Genomic DNA, 9,678 nt, shown 5'->3' with positions numbered 1-9,678 from the left:
TTTCTGGGGTCTTCAAGAATCCCCTGCTAAAACACGATACATATGTGGGGGCAAGTATTTGTTGTATTAATCACAGCAAAGTCAGAAAGAGACTACATGCTCATAGTGCAGGAACAGTAGAATAAATTATGCAGAAGCCAGACGACGTAATATGATGAATCCTTCAAAATCATGCTTTACAAATAATAATCTTAATGACATGAGAAAGGATTTCAAAAGAGTGTTAGGTAAAGAATAGCATATTGGAGAACTGATACATAAAATGATCTCAACTAGTGTAATTAAAAAAAAAAAAAGCAAAGGCGCCAAATGCCAGTATCTCCGAAAGAGTTACAAATGGGCTTATATTTTCACTCTTTTTCTTTTTTGTATTTTCAAAAGAAACCACCCTGTTAAAATGAAGTAATTAATTATATAATTGGAAAGAACGTATTTTTTATACCATTATTACTGAGAGCTTACTTTTTGTAATTGTCAAAAAAAAGAAAAAGGAGATTTAAACCACTGAGCAACAACAAGGGCTGGCTCTTGGGAGACATCACAGGGCAGACGTGGGGTGGGGAGAAGGGGACACAGAGTGGGACAGGAAAGACTGAGGAAGCAGTAGTGATAGGATCCTAAGGACTCTTTTCATTTTTCTTCCTGGTTGGAGGACAGCACCATGTCCAGTCAATCACTGTTTTCCATGACCAAAAATTGGGGGAAAAAAAAAAGAGTGACAGCATTATTGAAGACACTGCCTACTGAAAACGGGTTCTCTCAGTCAGAGACAAATTAACGTGCAGACTTCGAGATCTCTTTGATGGCTTTGCCAGGCAGAGACAACACAAAAATTAGTTACCATTTGAAGTTTTATTTTTCTTCCGCTTAGCTCAATTCACACTGATTGTGAATAGCTCAATTACCACTTAATCCATTTTCAATGGTTTTCTGTACTTCATAGAATCCACTTGGTCATTTGCAGGCGTCCGCGCATGTATTTGGCGTGGAGGAAAAGGACCATTACTTGGGGGAGTGATATTAGCAGAAAATTACTACCTGGATGAGGGGGCATTTCATGCATATGTTTTGAAAGAAAGCTTTGAGGTGTCTTTTCCACATGTAGGAAGTCCTTCTATGAGCTAATTTTTTTCCTAAGACCTTTGTTCTGGAAGGAGAATGGCCTGGGGAGAAACAGTATTTGGAAACATGCCGCCGAGTTCCTAGGATCGTGTTCTTGAACCATGGGAGTCCCAGTAACAATTGTACCAGCTACGTTAACCACTCTGCTGTAGCTCACCTGGAGGAACGCTCTACGGAACAAGGAAAAGCTTGGTAGGCTCTGAAATAAGGTGAACAGGGAAAGGGCGGTTATGAAAACTTGGGGAATGAATAAAGGATTTTTTTAAACTAAAGAGATTAAGTGATCAAAGATTGTAAGGATGGAGGAAAAGCCAAGGAGAAATGTGTGGAAGACAAAGAGCTCTATCGTTAAGTGTCAGAAGGGCTGGCAGCTTAGCAAGAGCTGAGAGCCACGCAAGAGGAATCCTGAAATCATGCTGTTGTCCCCACATCACCTTCAAGCCTAGGCCATCACTGTGGGGGAAACGGAACCCTTGAAATCGATCACATTGGCTACGTAGACTGATCTCTAGACTTCGAACTTGTAAATGTTCCTGTGATGCTCGCCAGCTTTCTTGTCTCTTCGTGGTGGAGCTTGTTTATCTGCCTCGACGTAAAATTGTAAATGATTAACGGATAGAAACGAAAGGTCTAATTCTTCTGGCCGTTTCCCCAAACAGATACTTTCCCTCCATAGCCGATACTCTGCTGATTTTCGGAAACTTTCCTTTCAAATTGCTAAGATCAGTCCCTTTGGAAAGTGCATTTTTATTCCTTTTATTTCTTTGGCTCAAAGAAGTGCTGTGTTGTTGCTTGAGGGGGACACAGCGTCTCGGCTGATGATCACACTCTCTGGAACCTGCGGAGCCAGCAGGCAGCCAAGGCGAAGAGAAAGCCACGCGAAGGTGCTTTCCCTGGGGGAAGAAAAAAGATGACATTTCAGGCGCAGTGAGAGGGAAAAAGACAATTACCCTTCAAATGCCTGGCAACCCCAGGTGACTAGAGTTTTAGAGATTACAGTACACCAAATAGGAACTGTCTGGTACGTTCTCTGAGGTCTCACCGTTCTTATTAGTGTAGGACAAGGATCAGGGACCAAATAGGTGGTATTAAACCATTTTCTGTGTCAGTAGAGAGCCAATAGTCAACAGTTAAGAACAACCTCTTCCTGGAAACCCTTAGACTACAAGTGTTCATGACACCACATCTGCACTCTGGAATAATCCGTGCCTCCTCCCACCCACTCCCCACCCCCAAGAAAAGGAAGAAACCAGGATGATTTCGCAACAAACAAATGAAAAAATTAACATAAGTAGCTCAGGGAGAAAATGTGTTGAAGTGAAGGCTTTAAAGGCATGGAATTCTTTGAATAAGAGGAAAGGACTACAGTATAGAAAAACTCAACAGTTCCCAACTGTCTTCGCTCAGGTTTCTTAAAAGCGGAGCCTAAAAGGGGGATTCTTCTTCCGGTAGTTTGTTGGCTTGTGCTGTCAGGGCAGGGGGGTAAAGGAAAAGAGCAGTTCTGGGAGGGGAAAAGCTAAGCAAGAATCCAGTCTCAGTGGGAGACCAGTTTAGTATGGCGCCCACTGGGACGCCCGGGAGTACAAATTGCCCCTGAGTTCAGTCCCACCTTGAGGGGAAGGGGCTGGCCTGTGCCCACCTGTCATCCACCAAGGTCTGAGAGGGTGGGTCGGTAGGCTACACAAGGATCCCAAGTGCTCTGGGACAGAGTGAGTGGGGGATTTTTCAGAATGGGAGCAGCTGTGAGCTGTTGGCAGCTCCAGGATGGGTGCAGTGGCTGGGAAAGTGGATCTGGGTGGGGCACCCATGCCATCAACTATCCCAAACACGTTAGAAGAACGGCATCAGGCCACCACCTGGTGCACAGAGCAAGAACTTGGCCCCGCAGAGCAGTGGCTGCATGTGGTCGGAAGCTACGATGGACGTTCACTAAAATCCATTCCCATCTCAGAATGAAAATCCTTCCTTTTGGGGAATGCAGAAGATCAAGTTAAAGCCACCGTAGGATTCTCAGGTAATGATCAGACAAACGTGGGCCAGATGCCTACCAGCTCTTCTAAGCTTCGTAACACGGAGCCAGCTACCCACTTTCTCTACACCTCAGTTTTCTCATTTACAAATTAATAATAAATATACATAGACTTATTATTGCAATACTATTGCCTTGGTTATGAGGTGAAGATTAAATAAGATCTTGTATTTTCACAAGCTGAGCCCAGTACCTGGCACATCGTAAAGGTTCTATAATTGCAAGTTAATAATTATTAATTTGGAAGGCAATTTTCCAGTTTGATCAGAATTGTAAAACGGTGCCACACCAGTGGGAAATCCAATAATTGTACTAAAACCTAACATAGCACGTCTCCGGTACTTTGTAGGTTACAAAGTGCTTTCATATGCTGTTTCATCGATCCGGCTTTAAAGGAAAAGAAACAAAGTCTCAACATCAGGAAAAGCCTCAGGAACCATTGCCCCAAGCTGGAGGTCGCCCGCAGATCTGGCTTTCTGGGTTCTCACCAAGTTTCACCAGCTCCTGGGGGGCAGATTTGTCAGCTTTTCCAAGAGATTGGGTAATATCCAAATTTCATGTCGGGAAGTAGGACTACTTAGTATTTTCTCCATCCTGGAATGAAAGAATCATTTCATCAACAAGGGAGCATCGCATATTTAATGGCTTCTCGAAGGTTTACACTGATTTATCCTTGCTGGTCCTAACTCACACAGGCTTAGCACGTGGCCTGGAGAGAACTGTACCTTTTAGTCTGAGAAGCAGGATCCTTAAGCCAAAAGCAGCAAGAGACAGCAGGAGACTCAACTCAAATGACCTCTGCTTAGTCTTCCAACTCAGAAATTAGCCAACAGAAGGGAAAAAGCCTAAAATGTGAATACACATTGCTTTGCAAAGTGCCATTGATGTCAAAGCACAGACATTTGGAAAAAGTGAACTAGGTCCGAATTTTCTCTTCAAATAGCTCAAAAGTAAAAACAAATAAAAGGGGGGGGTGGGGTTCATTTTAAAACCACATGCTAGTAAGCAATTTAGCTAACTTTTTTCCCTACTAAATGTTTTTGAGCGTCATATAGTCATTCCTGTAGTAAAAATACAACCTAGTCCGCAGAGGTGAGTAATTTTTTTTTAAGTCACAACTTTCCTTGGTAATCTATTCCTAAGCTTTATAATTTTCTCTTCCAGGAATTTATTCTTCATATTGAACCTGGACCACGCCTCTCAAAATTGTCTCTTACTTTGTTTTCAGGGAAAAAAAAAAAAAAGAACATTGTATTACTAAATGTAAATGAATAGTACATCTTTGTCTATGTGAAATACTGGTCTACTCCCCCAAATTGTCTCTGACGCAATTCAAATAATCACACGTTCTGAATTTCATCTCCTCCTTAGGCCGTATTGTTTATACATAGGTGATAGCCACTGTCTCTAAAGTTCTAAAAATCATGAGATGGTGTGATCCAGGACTGGTGTTGTCTTTTCAAGTTCTTAGTCAAAGATGCTCTGCAGAGAGCCTGATTCAGGGCTGCCTGGGCAGCGGCCATCCAAAATATTTGGAAGGCTCCAGTCTCCTCTGAACACAGTGGCGAAGACTGTGGGAATGGAAGGAGATAGATCTGGGTCTGAGTCCCTGCTATGCCATTTACTGACTGTTCATACTTGGGTAGCAATTAACACCTCTGTGCTTAAGAAATGAGGCTAGTGATTGTACCCTTTTCCTGAAGTTTCTATGAAGACGGAATGAAACAAAACTATGAGATAATAGACGCCCCAAGAATACCAGTGATTGTTAGAGTGACTTCCGTTCCTCTTACCATTATGTACTCACGGGCCACTTGCCTGTGTTCTTGTGGTGAATGAATTGATACAAGATTTTAAGTTTTACACATATTCCTTTCTCATTTTTAGCTTTCCCTTTTGAATGTGTTAATGTCATGAATGTTATTGACATGATCAGGCCAAAAATCTATCTTGTCTCCCTTGCGTCTGGCCGTGTCCCATCCGGTGTGCAGTACATCAGTCATCTGAGTACTTTAGGACACGCGGGAGAAAAAGGAAGTCCTCTAGGAAACCACTCTTGTAGCAGCCATGTGATTGATCTCTGGCCTGGCTTCTGAAACAAATGAGCTCAGAGAGGAATTCAGCAGAGAGCAAGTATGATTTAGATTTAGAATAACAGAAACCTCCAACGTCATGGTTGGAAGAAATCTTGGAGGCCACCCCCAACTGGAAGCATAATCCTCTTCACAGTGTCCTTGAAAAGTAACCATTCAGGTCAATCGAGTTCAGTCAGGCAGCCTGACTTGGGAGAAAGTTTTTCCATATCTTGAGTTAAAATATTCTCCATTATGTTGATGTTTATTCATTGGTTCTCACTTTTCCCTTAAGACCCCTATATCCCTGAAGGATAGTCAAAGTCCTCTGCCATTGGACAGACAATTTCCTGTGAAAAACATCCATCTGGTCGTTCCTCTACCCTCGTTACCATCTTCAGAACTTGATCTTTTTTTTTTTTTTTAAGATTTTATTTATTTGAGAGAGAGCGAGAAAGATCACAGAGAGAGAGAGAGGGAGAGGGTGAAGCAGACTTGCCGCTGAGCAGAGTCCAATGTGGGGCTCGATCCCAGGACCCTGAGATCATGACCTGAGCCAAAGGCAGACATTTAACCAACTGAGCCACCCAGATGTCCTCAGAACTTGGTCTTTTTAAAAGTAAATATCTCCAATTCTTTCATAGAAATGAAAAAAAAATTACTTTGCTCTTAATCACTGTGAATACCACTATAAGAAAGGATTACTTAAAAGCTGATTACACACACACACACACACTTTTTAATCTCACCCTCAACCACCATTTTGTGGCCTTGCACTTGTCATGGTTTTTCTCCATATTCCTTTCACTTTTTTACCCAGCAGGACTAAATGGGGCCAAAAAATATCATAGAATTCACTGAATATTGCCATACTCTAGGTAACTTCATATGCATTGTCTCAGATGGAACAGTGGCTTCCTTAGGCCGGTCCAGTTCCCAGAATCAATGGAGGTCAGCAGCCATTTGCAAAGACCGCCCACCATTCCAGCTTCCTCCTTCCCAACACAATTTAAAGCATATAACCACATAGGTAACTCAGGAGACCACTGCAGTTTTCTACAATTACAGAGAGATTTTTTGGCTTGTACTTTCCTTAGTTTGACAAATGCTTCCAGTTTTAAGGGGATAATTATTCCACAGAAAGAAATTGCTGAGGTTTGCCTTTCTATTTTATGACACTGCATCAATATAGATAAACATATTTAAGAAAAAATTAAAAATAAAGAGAGTCCTACTACCACCTTGGTGGATGTTGGTAGTTAGGACAGAAAGAGCTACCACAGAATAAAGTGTTTCTCAGCTGCTGGGCGAGGTTCCTTATTTAGTATTCAAGTTAAGATTATTTTGAGAAACAGTAAATAAGTTGGCAGGGCCTAGATGGCATGTATGATCACTATTCTAGTGTCCTGAATGGGCAGAACGTTAAATTTATACCCTATAGAACGGCGCCCAAACAGAGCTGACTCATTTTGGAGATGTCTCTGCTTAAAGGTACACTGATGTATTGTTGCCAAAATGTTGTATTATAGAATATCTTCTTAAAGCTAAAGGCTATTTTGATTTCAGTATTTAGGAGAAGTGGCAAGTAATTGAGATATACGATTTTCTCGCAAGCAGAGAATATTTTAGAATTTTCAGGGTGGCTTCATCTAAGAAAATTCTAGCTTCTTGAGCATAACCTCCAGGAAAGTTTGTCACAAATTTGAAGGCATAATACTGTTTCTTATATAGAATTATAGGGAAATTTTCAGCCAGGCTTTGACTGTTGGGATTCTCCTCCTCCTCCTTCTTTATAAAAAAGGAGTCTTCTAAACAAGAAATAAAATTCTACGTCTATCCAATAACAAAAAGGCAAGAATAATACATTACAGTTGTGTTATTGCTTTGTTTTATTTTTTAAAAGTCCATGCTATTTCCCTTGTTAAAAATACTGTGAGTTTAATATTTTCTTAGCATTCCTTAAAATTATTCTATGAAAAAAATCATAATGACACATAGGTGTGAGCGAGGCACCCTTATAAGATTAATTGCACTATCCAGCTGTTGAGATGTGTGATGTCATTTTACTCATTCTATGATTGACATGGCATATTAGATAAGAAAAAAAAGGAATCTCAATATAATGAGATTGAGAATGGTACCTTATCAATTTTATACAACATGAAATCTTTTAAGGAATTTAGCAGGGTTTCTTGTGAGTCTGTCCTCAACACCAATTTTTCAATAATGAGATAACCTGCAGAAATGCCATGACTTGTTTTTGTCAGTGGCTAGGAGGCCTCTTATTTATTCGTAGGCTTTTCCCAGGAATTTTTGTTTCCTAGTGTGACCACAAGTGTGACCGGTTGTCACATTCGTCACGAAGAACAATAGCAAGGCTATGTTGTGTTAAAGCCAAGGAAACTTCTCGGAGATGAGCATCAATAAACCCTGTCTACATGGCCACAGGTGGAGTCAAGATGTAACTAATGTCATGTTTATTTGACCAAGACAGGCAGCCAAACTGGACAATTCTCAAATTTAATCAAACCGATTTTACTGAAAGTATCACAATTTAGTTGCTTATCTTGGTCTTCAATCTGCTTGGTGTTGAAAAGAGATGCTTTAGTCTTAAGGCAGAGCTTTCAACCTCTCCTAGATGCTTGCCCAACTGATGCCGAGAGAGATACAAAAAGTAATAAAGAAAGAAAAAGATACAAGATACAAACACTTGAAGTGATCTGACTCTTTCCTAAGGTTCCTTCCTGGTCTCTCTGCTTTTCCAAAGAAGCTTCAGAAGAAATTGCTAAATGTTTAATCCAGGGCTACTGACTAATAAAAATGACAAGATCATTCTTGATGAGCAGATTAGATCTATTTGTTTTTATGTATTCACATAATATCTGCTTAATGGAAAGCCCCCTCCTGTGTTCCTGGGTGATTAAAGGGACTTACCCCAGAGGTAACATGGGAACTTCCTGTTATATAAAGTTTGTACACAAGTCATAACTTGAAATATTCCCCATCCAAGGATTAATTGGCTGCCATAAATTGGAAAAAGTAGCCTGGGCCTTGGATTTATTCTGAATTTGACTTTTCTCTGGAGGTTTTCAAAATTTTTCAGCATCCACTGACACTGTGAAGTTAGAGATTTGAATCAACTCAAGATTTACCTGATCTTTTAAATTTTAAAACCATTGTTGGTTTAAAGTCATTCTGGTTTTAAAGCCAAAATGGCCCCCTCAGCGATCTTGGGTTTTCAGTGAGTGGACTTAAAACCCAACAATTTGACACAAATAATTTACAACTCTACCTCCATTTTGCAGCAGCCAAGCAAAAAGTCTCACAGAATGTATTATCAATAAACCTATCTTTGATATTAGCCACATATAAGTATATATGCAAGTAATAGAACTGATCAAGAAAACATATAGATCATTTGAAAACTAAAAAGTATACTTAGGAGAAGAGTTAAATATGTTAAGATAGAGAATCAATATGCAATACAGCTCAAGTATTTGTTTCAGAGCGTTTCAAAAAACTATTTCTCATATGGAATTGTCACAGAATGTCCAAAAATGTGAGATGGTGTCTTATAGACTGCTCTCTTATCCCAGGGGTACAACCATCTACTGTTTCTGGCCTCTGATGAAATAACTCTGGGGAAGGAAATACCACTGAGGCAGCTCATTCCAGTTTTTGAACAGTCACAGAAGTGCTTCCATATATTGCACTGATTTCTGTCCTAATTTGCAAATCAACTTCCTTTACTCCTTTTCCGGGTGACTACCATTCCACCATTGGATGGTAATTCTCAAAGCCTCCTCCCAAGTGTCTCTTTAGGGAGCCACACGTCCCTAAGTAGTTCATTTACTGAGTGTCTATTATATACTTGGCACTGGGGACTTTAAAAAAAAAAAAAAAGATATAGCTCCTGCCCTCGAGGCGATAATGGTTTTTAGGTGGAGATAAATACACAAAAAGAAAATTGACTATGGAATGTGGCACACACTTCCATAGAGGTTGGCTAGACTTTGTGAGAGCCTGGAGTAGGGATGTATTATCTTGGTTTGGGTGTGGGAAAGTGACCAGAGAAACCCTCCAGAAAAGAAGACACTTGAGATAAGTTCTGGTGATCAAGCGAGAGTTATATAGGTGACTAATAATGAAAAGAACGATCACATTTTCCCTGTGCCAGGCACCGAGCTAAACCCCCTACAGATGTAATCTCATTAATCCTTAGTAATATAGTAGAGAGTGATTTTTTCCCTCATATCATAGATGAGAAAATGAAGGTTTAGAAAAGGTTAGTGTCTTCAGCACGTAGCAGAGCTCTGTCTAGGAGAGTGTTTCTGGCCAAGAAAATGGCATGTGAGCAGGTCTTAAAAAGGGTCACAGTCTGACCTGCTGAGTCAGGAAGGTGGGACTGTGTAGCTAAAGCCAAACCAGCTTGTGCGGAAGTGAGGGTTGCTGACT

At 40.6% G+C, this 9,678-nt stretch overlaps 1 long non-coding RNA gene across 2 annotated transcripts in view; it reads right to left on the bottom strand.

The window, feature by feature from the left end:
• Positions 1–836: 836 nt before the first annotated feature.
• LOC113249234 (uncharacterized) overlaps positions 837–9,678 on the bottom strand; it is a 56,857-nt gene continuing 48,015 nt past the window's right edge. For both annotated transcript variants that reach the window (XR_007190076.2, XR_007190078.2), the window contains 2 exons: positions 3,640–3,745; positions 837–2,015 (listed from right to left, as the gene is read on the bottom strand). This is a non-coding gene — a long non-coding RNA (uncharacterized LOC113249234). The remainder of the gene's footprint in view (positions 2,016–3,639; positions 3,746–9,678) is intronic.

Source organism: Ursus arctos, unplaced genomic scaffold, assembly GCF_023065955.2.
Source record: "Ursus arctos isolate Adak ecotype North America unplaced genomic scaffold, UrsArc2.0 scaffold_30, whole genome shotgun sequence".
NCBI classification, from domain to species: Eukaryota; Metazoa; Chordata; class Mammalia; order Carnivora; family Ursidae; genus Ursus; species Ursus arctos.
This window is presented reverse-complemented; position numbering and strand designations above follow the sequence as displayed.